Source organism: Elgaria multicarinata, chromosome 6, assembly GCF_023053635.1.
Source record: "Elgaria multicarinata webbii isolate HBS135686 ecotype San Diego chromosome 6, rElgMul1.1.pri, whole genome shotgun sequence".
Lineage (NCBI taxonomy): Eukaryota > Metazoa > Chordata > Lepidosauria > Squamata > Anguidae > Elgaria > Elgaria multicarinata.
In genome coordinates this window covers 59,046,947-59,061,839 of record NC_086176.1, presented here as the reverse complement: position 1 = coordinate 59,061,839, position 14,893 = coordinate 59,046,947, and the positions used below count along the sequence as shown (strand labels likewise).

The 14,893-nt window shown below is 40.7% G+C and overlaps 1 protein-coding gene across 2 annotated transcripts in view; it reads right to left on the bottom strand.

Moving 5' to 3' along the window:
- Window positions 1–10,305, bottom strand: part of MARCHF3 (membrane associated ring-CH-type finger 3) — a 135,737-nt gene extending 125,432 nt beyond the window's left edge. Inside the window, exon 1 of one of the 2 annotated variants that reach the window (XM_063129467.1) lies at window positions 10,088–10,305. The gene's annotated coding sequence lies outside the window, so the exon portion shown is untranslated. The remainder of the gene's footprint in view (window positions 1–10,087) is intronic. The other variant, XM_063129468.1, reaches the window with a different exon arrangement.
- Window positions 10,306–14,893: the final 4,588 nt, after the last annotated feature.

Below are 14,893 nucleotides of genomic sequence, written 5' to 3'. Positions count from 1 at the left end.
GGCTTCTTAGCCAGCGCAATGCATTATGCTTCCTTCTGTTCTATGCCTGTGTATTGCCCGCATCCAAATCAGCCCTTAGGCCGAATGAGGTTCTGAACCCCTGACGTAAACATTTAATATACTCGTAGGCAGTATTGCCTTTCAGCCCGTAGGTGATCTGTTTCTTATTTATTTATTGCATTTCTATACCGCCCAATAGCTGAAGCTCTCTGGGCGGTTCACAAAAATTAAAACCATTCAAAGTATAAAACAACAGTATAAAACATGATATAAAATACAATATAAAATATAAAAGTAATAATATTTCCATCATCTACTCATATATATGTCTATCTTCTTGCCACAAGACAGACATATATATGAATAGATGATGGAAAGTGTATGTGTTCCCTTCTGGGGCATTGTTTACTTGGCCTAGTAGATATTATTTTCTGATTTTTTTAAATGTTATTTTTAATAAAAGGGGACATTCAGGTATATAGTGACACTACAGGGTTTGTTTTTGTTTGTTTGTTTTTGAATTAGTGAATTAAACTGAAGTGTCACCACACAAGCAATTTGGATTACAAGATTACAAGAAGAAACATCAGTGTGACCTCACATGGGTACTGCCAGCAACAGTTAACAGCTATTTCTATGATTGAGATGGAGGAAAAATGCTGCTACAATCACAGAAGTATTTGAAAATATGCCCCAGGGTAGTCACACCAATATTTTTTTCCATGCAAATATTATAAATGGGAAAAGCCAGAAGAAATTGCATGGATGGGATGTGTGTGTGTGGAAACCTAGCTATATTTTCCTTCACTTTGGGGTTAGAAAATGGAAGTAGTCATAAAGTAACAGGCAATGGATAATGCTCACTCAGCCGGGGTGGGTGGGGGTGGGGCTGCTATTTGTTAAGATTATTACACGACATTAATACAAGTTGTTAATCCTGTATAATAGTGATCTTTGCCATTTACTTGCTGCCTTGAAAAAAATATCCTTCAGAATTAAACTTCAATTTCCTTCCACATTCTAGTAGAAAACAAGAGGACCTTAATTGAGCAAAATGCTTTTGGGCATACACCCGCCAGTGGAAGTCAGAATAAAATTCAAGAGAACCACTTGCGTGCTTGAAGCTGAATAGGTAAGGGTGAGATGCTATGCATGTTTAGACAGGAAAAAAGTCCTACAGTTCCCAGCATTCCCCAGCCTCTTGGGAGTTGTAGGACTTTTTCTGTCTAAACATGCATAGGATTTCCCCCTAAGTGGCTGTCCAGAGGAGACAGGACCTAAATCCTTTGGACAATAGGATGAAAAATGAAATTTCAGCAGTGACACAGCAGTGGGTTTATTGGTGAAGCAAACTAGAGGGAGAGATAGCAAAGGCCTATTTTTATATCTTATTATAAAACAACAGAGCCTCAGATACGAAGGACAAATGAATCCAGGGAATCTACAGGAATCCACAGGATGGGTATTTTAGGAATATAGGAAGATAAAGGCCTGCTTTATGATGAGATGAATATGTCACAGTTTGGTCTGATGACTGTCTAGTCTTAAAACCAAACCAAACATTATTTGTTCCTTGCTCAAGGTCTCCCATGATAGTTTCCATTTAAAATTCTGAAGAGCAGCAATCCCAAGGTGAGACTGAGCTGTAATGTGTTTGTTTTTTTAAAAGGCCTCTAGGATCAAGTATCAGATTTATATAAAATTACATATTTGAAAAATGGTTGCATTATATTAACGTATAAATGTACAAATTGGCATTGAAAGGAAACATTTATTTACTTTTCAAGGCTGTTATTTTAAAAAAGAAAGAATGTCTCAGAATCTAGCAGAACCTGTAATCATGGTTAACCTTCCACACCTTGTTTTCCCGTCAATGTCAGAGGTTTTGCCCTTCCACTCACTCACAACCAGGGCTGCTCTTCACTTTTAGATCTCCTGCTGGCCAGCAGGTGTACAAAAGTTCATATAACTATTTTGCCTAAATCTATCTGTCTATCCTAATCAATCCTGATCCCTGGCCTGGAATCTATCTTTGGTCCAGATCACAGAGTTGTGGGTGTTAGTTACATTAGGGGTGAGGTGAACCAATTCTGAACATGCTCAGGTGTAGTGCTCTTATTTCACATGATCCAAGACTGACACTTTGTATTAAAAATAGAGATGGCGGAGTAGACATGACTAAGATACTGACAGAGCAATCCTATTAGTCCAAGAGCCAGGAAGGTTTTATTTACCGCACTGAGTGCAAAAGCTTAGTGAATATTTTTTGTTTATATATGACATAATTATCTCAGAAAAGTGAGTCTTACAAAATTCCAGTAGTGGGGGGCTGCGTGATGTCATCATCAACATGGCTGCCACGCTATTATATAGTTGCCACATTTGAATATGCATAACTTCTCAACCGTTTATGTTACAGAGATGATTTTTTTCTGAAATGTTTCAAATTTAACGACAAATATTTTTTTGTAATTACACATTTTTTAAACTTCATTAGTTTTGGAGATAATTTCATTTGAACGTATAAAATCAGTGTTCACATTGGTTATGTGTGACGTTTAACCATGATTTACTCAAAAACTATATGACTTTTGAAAGAATACTCAATAACAAAAAAGTTGCATTTTTTAATGAGGATTAAGAAAATGTATAATAACATGGGGTTTAACCCAACACTTACAGAATTATGAGTGATATCTCATTATACGTCCAGTTTCTCAAGATTGTATGATTTTACAGTTTATCGTACAGGGCTTTCATTTCAAAAGCATCCACCCTAAATATCTCTCGATCTGATGCACAGATCATTTTTGAACATGTTCAACCATGATTTTTACAGTTGAACATGTTCAAATGTTTTTTACAAAATTTCAAACAGGACGAATATGATGAAATATTAAAAAAGACAATTTATTAGGTTGAATTGTTTTAACCAATGTTTTTAAAATCTTCAGCAAAAATTTACAATTTACAAAATAAAAACTATGTTCTGTGAGAAGGGTTAACAAATACATTTCAACAGATGTCCTCTTTACTTTCATTGGAACTGCTATCATCACTGTCAAAATCACTTTCCTCGTCTTCTTTTTCACTATCCTCTTCTGTGGCTGTTCCAAGATTTTCAGGGAGTGTTGGACCATTGTACCATTTTATATGGTACCTGCCATTTTCCAAGTACCAGCCGTGTTTACCAGGATCAAGGAAGTTGTCAGGTTTTCTACAATCTGTTCATTGTAAGACTCATTTTTCTGAGACACTTATGTCATATATAAACAAAAAATATTCACTAAGCTTTTGCACTCTTCGGGTAAATAAATCCTGCTCTGGCTCCTGGACTATAGGGTTCTGGGAGAGCATAGGATATCAGAGATTTCCCCTCCTGAGGCCATGGACACTGCTACGACCTCGGGAGTGGAAATCCAAATCGGGATTTCCTTCTACCCAGTGCAAACAGCTTCTCTTACAAGATGACAGTTACGAGGCAAGGAAGGGGGCAGAAATGGTGGGCAAAGAGGTGAAAGAACTGCTAAGACTTGGGTCTGCAAGATCCACAAGCCTCTTCATTCCTGGCCACACTTCTAGGTAAGCTAGCAGGCTCAAAGGAACAGGAGGAACAGGAAGCATTTTCACCTCTGTTGTTCCTCCCACCTTGGCTGGCAGGGCATAGCATAAACAGAGTGTTCCGATCTCAGAGCCCTCCATCTATAGAGTATCAGACCCTTACAACTACATTCCGAGCTATGAGTCATGAACTCCTTGGTTAGAATCCTGTCTTTGCTATGGACCTACAAGGTGACGTTAGACAAGCCATTCTCTCTCAGTTTCAGTCCCTGCCCTACCTGCCATCTGCAATCTGTGGAATAATACTGACTGGCCTTACAGGATAGTTGTACGGATTACAATTAGATAAGGCATGTGAAGCACTCTGACACACAAAAGCCCTTTACAAATGTTAAAGCATTATTTATTATTAGTAGGCCTATCCAGTAAATCTTGGCTTAAGTTATCCCTACATCAGACGATAAAGGATATAACAGTAATCATCAAAGTTGTGATATTTGGTGTCTCTTATCTGAGATTTTGGGTTTTAACTTTTCAGAAGTTATTTGAAAGCCATTTGTGCAAGCTGTTTACACTTACATAAATGTCAAGAGGCAAATCTAGAAAGAAGAACATTACTTTAGCTGGTCTATTTAATGTTGATTTTATAGAAGATAGTGGTTACTAATCACACAAGTAGAAGGAAATAATATAACACCTATACTGAGAAGTGCACAACTATGTTTTGAACAGAGCCTTTGCTACTTACATGGGTGATCAAGTAAGATTTTCAAGAAAAAGAAGTCAAATGAAAATCTTCTATCACAGGACATCGAAGAGCTTGCCATAACAGCAGCACTTTCTCTTGCTTTCAACTTACTTAACACAGCCTCTGCTGTGTAAACAAATGTGATTTGGGACAAGTAAAAGTGCTATAATTACTAAACAAGTTCCAAATCAATTAAGATTAGTTAGAAGATGTTTGAAATGTATATATACCTAATTATATGATTATATAGATTGTCAGATACTAAGGTTATATATTTTAAAAATTCATCCTGAATCCGAATAGATAGTAATACACCCCATCAGCAAACACTTAAGCCAATTTATCGATAGGAGTAACACTGGTATAACAATACAATTTGTGCTGGTGCTCCAGCACAGTGAGCAACACACCCTTGTTATTTGCTGAAGCGGCAGTTTTGAAAAACAGGTTAATGCTAGCCAAGGTGTAAGTTTAAATGTGTTTGTTGAAGCCAATGAAACTATTCAAATTTGATTAGAAAAGACCCCATTCGTTTCCAGCACTGCTGAAGATCCTCAACTCCCACACTAAATTAATTTGGAATCCAGTCCTGTGCCCATGCCTGTACATGCTTCACTCGGCATAAAATTATTCAAGGTCGGCATTACAGCCTCATCATTTCCATGTCAAATGACAGATGAGGCCGATGGCTTCTGCCTCAGCTGTCATCAGAGCACCCATGAAGAACTAGCAAGCAGTCAGACTTCTATTTCACAGACTTCATTCTCCTTACTTGCACTGCTTGAACAGCACAAGTATATTCCTCCATTAAATTTAGTTGTGTTGCCTTCTGATACTGTATAAGAAGGTGAGCTAAGAAGTCCTCAGTTCAAACTTTGCCTCTGCCATGAACTCACAAGGTGGCCTTAGGCAAACTGCTCTCTCTTGAAACTGCTCTCTCTGGCCTCACCCCATACACACATAATCTGCATCATGGCAAAGATACTATTGTGTTGTTGTAAGGTAGGGTGGTCAGATACAAAAGAGAAAATGACCCCTGTTCCTCTAATAGTTATCAAGCAAGCTGCACCTGATAAAATCCCCTCTTCTACACAACTATTAAAGGTGCAAAAGCCTTGTCCTCTATTGGACCTGACTACCCTAAGGACTGCACATCGAAGATAACACATTTGAAATGCTCTGACCTATATTCTTTTTTAATTATGAAGGTAGGATGGGCACAAACTGCACCAGAACCTTGCAAAACGTATTTGGCATGCATCACTGCAAGAAGTGCCAAGTCACGAACTTCAAGCCCAAACACACACGAGAAACGAAGTGTGACTGGTTGACGAAGCTACCTCAAACTGGAAACTGTTCTCACGTCAGTTGTTTAGCCCAACATCACTCATGACCAGCCCAAATACTAGCTGAACTGACAGAGGTACATGTGCGTAGCTCTACACTGGGCTATTTTTACCTTCTGTCAAGACAACATGAAGAGCAAGGACCTCAAACATAGCTTTTTTTGCCCCAGGTGGTGACAAGGCTAAGGCAACCCTTGGTGGTGGTGTGAAGTGCAGTTAACCTGGGATAACGTTAGCTTTTTCATTCTCACATTCAATCAACACATCTCACATTATTATATTATTCCTTTAATATATTAATATTTAAATATAATGCATATATTATATAATATTTATTCAGTATGGTTAAACATAGGTTATCCAATGTTAGTTTAACAAGTAACATTCACTTCAAGGTGTCTACTCTAAGCAGGATGAAACACGGATACTACCCAATATTTATTATGCATTATCTTAACCCCTCATATCCATAAGAACAGCCATGCTGGATCAGACCAAGGTCCATCTAGTCCAGCATTCTGTTCACACAGTGGACAACCAGCTGCCTGTGGGAAACCCATAAGCAGGAGGTACCATATAGCCATCAAGACTAGTAGCCATTGTTGGCCTTACCCTCTATGAATTTGTCAATTCCCCCTTTAAAGCCATCCAATCAAATAGACATGGTGGCTACTGGGCTATTGGTCTAACTTACAACAGAGATGTTACTTATGCAGAAAGCCATGGAGATAGGCCACTATCCACACTTTATATATTGCAAACTGAGAGTAAGATACTCTGCAACAGACAGCTGTCCAGGATTAACCCAGGAGTAAACATCAAGGATGAAAGTGGGATTTGAACCCAAGCCTCCTAAGGGCAAGTCCTAACCCTAATGTCTGCCCACTCTTCACAAAAAGCAGCATGATGCTCTCACCACCAATTTATTATTATCCACATTAATTGATCTTTATAAATTTGTAGGTGTGAATCAGCACCTACTAATATACATTTAGGGGCTCAGCAGAAAATGGAGCAATGGTGTGAGGTATAGACCAGTTCTAGTTATTTGAAGAATTGTCATCTTGAGGATTCTATCCATCTTAAGAATTTGTTCCCTGAGAGGAGTTATTGCTGAAATTAATCTAAACTAACCTCAATCTTGTTTTTAGGAATCCATTGGTTTCAAGTTTCAAAATCAATATCAGAATGTTTTGCAATAGCTCTTCCAAATAACTCTTTCAGAATATATTCCAAAACAAAAAACAAAAAACCCAGGATATGCGAGAATGCCGCCGCCTGTTCTTAAAAATACCAGAGCATAGTGGACAACAATCAACACCACCAGATACATGCTCTTAAAAGAAAGAAAAAAAGATTCTAAGATTCTATCAAATATATTGACAGTTATAGAGAATGGTCCTGCAATCAGCTCTATGTGGATGAATTTGCCCATAGTAATGCCCACTGAGCTAAACGGGAACTCTTATTGCATGTAAAATACAGGAAGAACAGCTGGAGCCCGGTGGTTTCAGCAGCATCTCAAGGCTTTGTACTGGACAATGTCACAAATTCTGTCTGTCTGTCTGTCCATCTCTCTGCTTTACATAGTTCCAAAGCCAAAGAAAGCATTTTCAGCATGAAGCTGGAGCAACTGCTTTCAAAATGACCATGCACAGATCAGGATTTGGATTCAGCTATGCTCTTCTTTTTAAATGAACGGCCAAACTACACACCTTTGAATACTGAGAGCTTTTCCAGATGCTACGCTTTATCCCAGAAGGCTTTGCATCCAAGGGTGAATTAATCAAATGATGTTGTCTCAGCATGTTCTCCTAGCTCCAGTTGTGAGGAATTGCTGTTTCCCAGAACTTAAACTAGTTAGATGCAGTTGCTGGAAAATAATGATTCTTCCTCCAGCAAAGGAGAGTAATGGACCTGTTTTCCTATAGAGCCAGCTATCTTCCTATAGAGTGACAAGTATCAATTGTGTGGTGATGTCACAGGCACAGTCCAAGTCCACCTCTTACTACATTTTTTTTAAAGATGCCTTTGTGTACTTTCTCTTCAGCCTCTTCTTGTTTGTGCAGTCCATTTGTTCAGCACACATACTTTCCATATAATTATTTTGTTAAAACAACAAATTTCTACCATATACAAGGTGGCTTCCCAGGACTATCACTCTAGTAACTAGGGTGTGCAAAGGTCCTCTAGCGCAATGCCAACAGCATTAGCTGGCATGACGGGACTCCCCGAGACACCATCACACAAGCAAATGCTACTGGCATTGTGCTAGAGGTCCCCTATGGGCAACATAATTTGTACTGTAGGATGCTGTTCAATATTCCCTCCATCCCAACCCCATGGCTGATCATGGAACAAACCTTCCATCTAGAAAGACTTTGAGTTTCCCTTCAGAAGTGTTTTGTTATTGAGAGTGCCATCAGTGTTTATTTATTTGTTCCTCTCAGGTCAACATTCTCAGCACACAAACTTGGAAATAAGCCCTACTGAAATCTGTTGGACTCACTTCACAATAATGGTGCTCAGATCAGCAGACTGTGTCTTTCAGTTTGCATGAACACCACATACAAGAAAGGATCCTTCCTGCTGCAGACAGAGCTTTGCTGCACTGCTTTGGGTGTAAGAAAGACTCCCGGCAACATTCCATTCCTCAGCTATGGTTTGGTACAGAAAACGATGCGCAAATTTTTCATTAATTAGATAACCCTTAATTGCCTCGCAGCCTCAAAATAGCTCAAACAAACAAGCCACTCACAGAAGCCTATCATTAAAATCAATTTGGCAGGAACTCCAAAAACTTGATTTGGCAGGATGTAAGCTCAGAGTCCATATATTCAGATTCTTAAAACCACCATTTCCAAGGCTGCATCTACAACACACTTACTTAGAAACAAGTTCCGCTGAAAATCAATTATGTGCCGTTAGTCATTTCCAACTATTTGCATTTAGGTTTGGAGGGCCCGGTGCAGTATTTGTTCTCCTTCCCTGAATTCCTCAGCTTTGGCTGGAGTGTGTTTTAACAGATGGGCCGTGTGGCAGACTGTGGGCTGTAAACCAGCAAGCAGTGTGGAATCTGCACTGAATGGTATTGAACTGGATGCTCGTAAAGTTCACGGACACAGGCAGACTCAGACTTGTATGCAATCACACAGAGAAGAGAACACACACAGAGTACACATCACCAGCCAGCTTTTCCCCAGCCCCCAACTAGCCAGAGGAAGTTCAAGACTCGACATTCAGAATTACATTCCTTTTCACACACATTACAGCCCTGCATCTGGCATAAACAAAGGAAGGGAAACAAAAATACTATATCCACGTTATTTACCTCTCCAAAGAGAATAGCATATACTAGCACAAGCCAGCAAACAAGAGATGCTGGAATGCATAACTGACAACCACAGTTAAAAAATAAAAATTTTGCAGATATTCCAAAATTCAGCTACTATTGTCAAAAGACACACACACACACACACACACACACAGATGAACATGGGGGGGGGGGGGAAATTGCTCCAAGTATCTATTTTCTACATGAAAAACTATTCTTAGCTCACACTATTCTAGGACAGGAGAAAAATATAGACTTAAGATGGGATAGTAATTTAGTCCAAGCCATCCAGCTTTGGTTAGTTTGTGTTTACAACCAAATTGTTGCCATGGTATGTGTTATATTTGTGAGTGTTTGTATAGACCCACACAATTTAATATATAGTACAGCATCCTGCATTATAGACAGTTTGCATACACATTTATTTAAAACATATGATCTGTATTACACATCTGGGCCAGTTTCATAAGCTTTCTGTAATTACTTTATTTCATCTTTGCAAAGAGTAATTGTTACATTAGAGGCTGAAATACCACTGGAAAAGCTTTCCTCGAGTCACAGAAACAGGAACCAAGTATTGTTATGAAAAAATCTTGCCAATAGGGGAACACCCTTTAAAAAAGAAAAAGAAGAAGGAAAAAAAGGGGGAGTTCTTATACTTTAAATCCCACACACTTGTCACGGATTTTAATTATAACACTTGTTTTCAGAGCCCATTGCTCCCTGTATGGAAGCTGTGTGACCCTGACCGAAGTCTTTAAACTCAAACAAATCATTTGACAGACAGACATAGAGGAAGAGCCAAGGTAACACAAATTGTTAACTAGACATTTCTTGTATTTATTCAGGGAAGAGAGAGTAAGTTCAATGCTCACATGGTTACCCCCCCTTTTTTTTAAATAGCCCGCCGGCAGCATTAGAAATAGAAAAAGAAGTTGGGAGGAGAAGGAAGATAACCTCGGGCGGGGTGTGTGGGTGCGCCTGGAGTCCTGCTCTGCAATCACGTCTAATGCACAGCCGGTATTGAGGCTTCACGTCCACACAGACTGACCGGTTAACGCCGAGGGAAACAGCCTGGCTTTGAGATGGGGAACTCACCCTCCTTTCGTGGCTCCCGTGTGTTTATTCCTCTGGAGGGGTCCCACTTCTCAAGGCGTCGCTTTCCCGGCTCCGGAGACGCCTGACGCGCTGCCCATCAGCATTATTTGCCCAGAGCCAGAGGCAGGGAGGGGGAAACAAACCGCGGAGCCCTCCGTCTCCCCCACCCTCGGGCAATTCATTGGCCTATTGCGGAGCGCCAGCCTGGGCTAGAGAGCCAGCGATGCCACCAAAGAGAAGCGAGCAGGCGAGGGGGCGGGGCCGCCTCTCCTGACGGGCAGCCGCCGCCACGCCAGAAGCACGGAGCTCCGGCCGGGATGGGCGGGCGCGGGGAGCTCTAGGACAAAGGGCGGCTGGGACGCCGGGAGGAGGGGCGACCCCTGGTGGGCCGAGGGCAGAACCGCACTTGGGACATCCTGTCGGGCCAAACGTGCAGGTAGACCCGGGAGGAGCTAAGACAACCAGCGTAGCCGCCCCACGGCAGCAGCTTATCTCGCCCGCCCCGCGCCAAAAGGGCAGCCACACCTGCCGCCGGAGAAGCAGGCAGAGGGGACAGCTGAGAAGAGCGCGAGGAGGCGCCTTTCTTTCAAAAACACCGAACTTCTCGCGTCGGGGCGAACAGGTTTCTTTGCAAGGAGACCTGGAAGGGGATAGTTGAAAGGGAAAGAAGTCAAGTCGAGGGACTCTTCCACAGCAGGAGATACAAAGGGAGCACTTAACACGCCGAGGGAGAAGCCATCCAGCCGAGGAGGAGCGTGGAGCGTAGAGGAGAAAGACCCGTTCTGACGTTCCATCTAACCGCATCGCTACGACCCGAGGGGACCCGTTGAAGCGGAGTTTTTCTGAAGCTGCGATGCCGGGCAGGGCTCTTGCTGCTTTTCAAAGTAACAACCTGCCCTCTATTTGAGTGAGTTCCACCATCCTCCTACTTTTAAACGCAAGCAAAGCTGTCTGGGATAGGAAGAGTGGAAAGTCGACCGAAACGAAGAACCATAAAGTTCCTTTCATGACCACTGATCTCTGTGTTTCAGCGTAGCATTGGAGAGTTGTGAAGAAAGCATCACTCTTAAGGTTTGAAACCGGGGGACATTAAGAACCTAAAAGGAGCCCTGCCGGAATAGACAAAGGGTAAAATAACTCCTTAGAGAGGACCTGTTGAAATGAATGGGGCTTAAGTTAGTTATGACTAACGTAAATCCCATTAATTTCAATGGAGCTACTCTAAGTTGGATGATGATAATAATACATTTATTTGTTACGCAGAGGTGGGGTACAACACAAATGCAAACACCATAAAATATATATATAACTGATTAAAAACATATAAAATGAATACACTAATAAAAAGCAGCACATTATCAAAAGGCACCTTAAAATTCATCTGGGTAGGCCTGCCAGAAGAGATCAGTCTTTATAGCTTTCTTAAATTCTGGAACTCTGTTAAGTTGACGAATCTCTCCCAGCAACCCCCAAAAGTCCATCTAGTCGAGCATCCTGTTTCTACAGTTGCCAGCCAGATACCGATGGGAAGCTCATAATCCCTCACCCGCTGTTGTTCCCTCCAATTGGTATTCCGAAGCAAACTGACTACCATCCTGGTAGTATATAGTCATCATGAGTAGTAGCCATTGATAGAGTTATTCTCCATGAATTTCTCTAATACCCTTTTAAAGCTGTCAGTGTCCAAGTTCTTGGTGGTCACAACATCTTCTGGTAGCAAATTGCGTAGATAAACTATGGAATGTGTGAAAAAGTACTTCATTGTATGTGTCCCAAATCGCCAACCACTCAGCTTGATTGGATGACCCCAGGTTCTGGTATCCACTTTCTTGTTGTTCCTGTTGGGTTCAAAAGAACAAAGCCATGTTTGTCTTCAGTGGCTCATTCTCTCACTGCCAACAGGAGATGGTTGAAATAGCACACAACCAGAAACAAAATTCCCCCAGAAAAAGACAGGTACATTTTTTAACTGGGACATCCCTATGCCAAAATATTCATCTCTATCTAATAAAAACGATCTATGTCGGAAAACAGATGTCTGGGTTCCATCCTCTAAACTGAATCCTGTGTATAGATACTGGTATTTCACATGAGTAATAGTGAGCCATACCCAGAATTCAGAACTGCCCATAAAGTGGCAGTTTATTTTATTTATTTATTAGCAATATTACTATACTGCTCAAGATTTTAAAAAGATTCCAAAGTGGTGAACATGGGTATAAACAGCAAAAAGAAAGATTAAAAAAGCAAATTTAAAATTTAAAATTTAAAAGGAACAGGGGGGGAAAGTGGCTAGTCAGTTGGGGAAGCCTTCTTGAAATAATAATGTTCACTTGTGAGAACATGGCCACACATAAAGCAAAACAAAACACACCACTGGACAGATGACAACGCTAGTCTCATGTCTGTGGAGTGGGAGGACTAGTCCCAATCACACCAAAGTTTCTACTCTCTTACTGCAGGTGATCAGTGGTGCAGCTAGATAATTTTAGACCCTGGACTTAATGATGGATGGGCACTTTAGACAGCCATGTGTAATACTTCAGTTGTGAAGCACATAACTAATATTTCTCTGTCCTGATGCTAAAGACATTTGCTTGGAAATATGCAACATTTTGTTATAGAAAAGGATAATACATACTTTACATAAAAAATAATAAAACGAGCATTTGTGAACATATACTTGTCTAGTTGGCTGGCTGTCACCTTACTCTAAAAAGTTTAAGAGCTTCTCTGCATGAGTGATTTATCGCATGCTTGTGACTGATCACTTATAGAGGTTTGTGGATCTATTACATGACATCATCAACCTCCAGGATGTCTCCCATGCTTTTTCCCCTTTATCCCACTTTCAAAATGATTGGAGATCATTTTAATATCAGCAGTAATATCAGCAGTATAAGATGCTGGTGTAGTGCTATAATTCAGCCACTAGTTGGTGCTGTTTCATTGAGCATGTAGAGCATTGCTGAGAAGGGAGTTTTCAAATCCAAATCGCATGTTCGCCATCCAAAGGAGCCAATTCTCAAAGACTCCAGAAGAAGAAAGCCTTGTAATGGTGTGAGTTTTTTGCTTAATGTAGAGAAGCTCAAAAAGCATGCTGTAGCAACCAGCATCAGCCCTGGTGGGTGCTGGTATACCCATGCCAACCCAGGTGCTGACCCTGTGCCACTGCCACTATCACTTGCTGCTTTCATGACGAACATTTGGAGGTCCCTTAGCCTGTGGAGTCCTTGGACTTTGGCCCCATAGTCCAGCTGAAGCTGCATCTGTCAAAGCCGGCAATGATGTTTGTTACACAAGGAGGACAGAATGCACACATGCCACAGCTGCATAAATGCAACCATACCAAAGTCCAAACCACTGTTTATTAATTAATTAATAATCTTTATATAATGCTTAATATTAACATCTCCATGTGGTTCACATACTTAAAATGCCACTGACTTCCACTTTATTTATTTATTGTTTAATTTGTAGCTTGCCCGTCACTTTACGATCCCAGGTGGAGTGTGTAAATATCAATATAGCAATAAAATAACTGGAACCCCGCCATCAAAAGCTCAACTCATGTCCCAGTCCAACACACTAATTCCATATACAGTTTTGCTATTGCAGGAAAACCAACAGAACTCATATCCTTCCGTCACTCTGAAGGCCTAAGTAAAGTGGTGTGTCTTATCTTGTGAGAAAATGCATAGGACGAAGATGCCAGGCCCACCTCAGACTGGAAAGAATTCCACAACTCTGCTTTGGGCCACAGACTTACTTTCCCTGCTTATTACTCACAGCCTAGGCCAGTTATGAAGAGAAGTGTGTTCATAAATGTAATCTGCTTTAGTTGTTCAAAGTCCTAAGTAAAAAGAACACAAATTGCAATCAAAGCAACCAGAAGTATCAAAGAGTTGAGATGAATGAGAGGAGGGAAGGACTTAAAGAGCATGAGAGAGAGTACATAAAGGGAATATTAATCTCCATTTACCAACATTCTGTCTTTGCCAAAGATCTTTACAGAGTACTAATAACTAAACTGACTGCTGAAATATTTAATTTTCGCATTGATGAATAATTATCTTTTTTTAAATACTCTTGAGTTTGCTGGGAAAACTGAGTCTTTCAAGCAGTTTCCTTTAGAAGAGCAATGATAAGACGACTTCTATCACATTGAGTCAACTGGGGGTCCAGCTTGAACATCATTGTGTACAGCATGTCTCAATCCTTTACTCAAAGTAAGTGCTCTTACTCTAATTGTGATAACCTCTCTTAAATCGTTGTGTCTACAGTTTAATAGGAGTAAAAACAAATCACAACTAGGGCTGTCACATAGGGCTGATGTGGGATCCCTAGCTCCTGATAGGATATTTAATGAGGCATAAATTTACTAACGAAGCCTTCTAGTGAAAGACCAATTATGTAGAATCATGAGTTGGAAGATATTCCTTTTCCTGTTTGTTTGTTTTCTGTGCTGCCCAATAGCAAAAACTTTCTAGGCATTTCACAGGTGTATAACAGCCTTCCCCAACCTGATATCCTCCAGATGGGTTGGACTACCACTCCAAACTTCCCCACACTTTCCCTGTCCCCAATCTAGTCCAACCCTCTGCCAATGCAGGAAATCCAGTTATAATACTCCCAGTAGGTGTTCATCCAGCCTTAAAAACTTCTAAGGAGAGTCCATCACTTTCTGAGGCAATTTGTTCCACTGTCCACAGCTCATACCAGCAGGAAATTTCCACCCATGGTTTGTTGAGGGAGAAAGAAGCCAGATTTCTAATCCAACAACAAACCATGGGTTAAAACTATGGC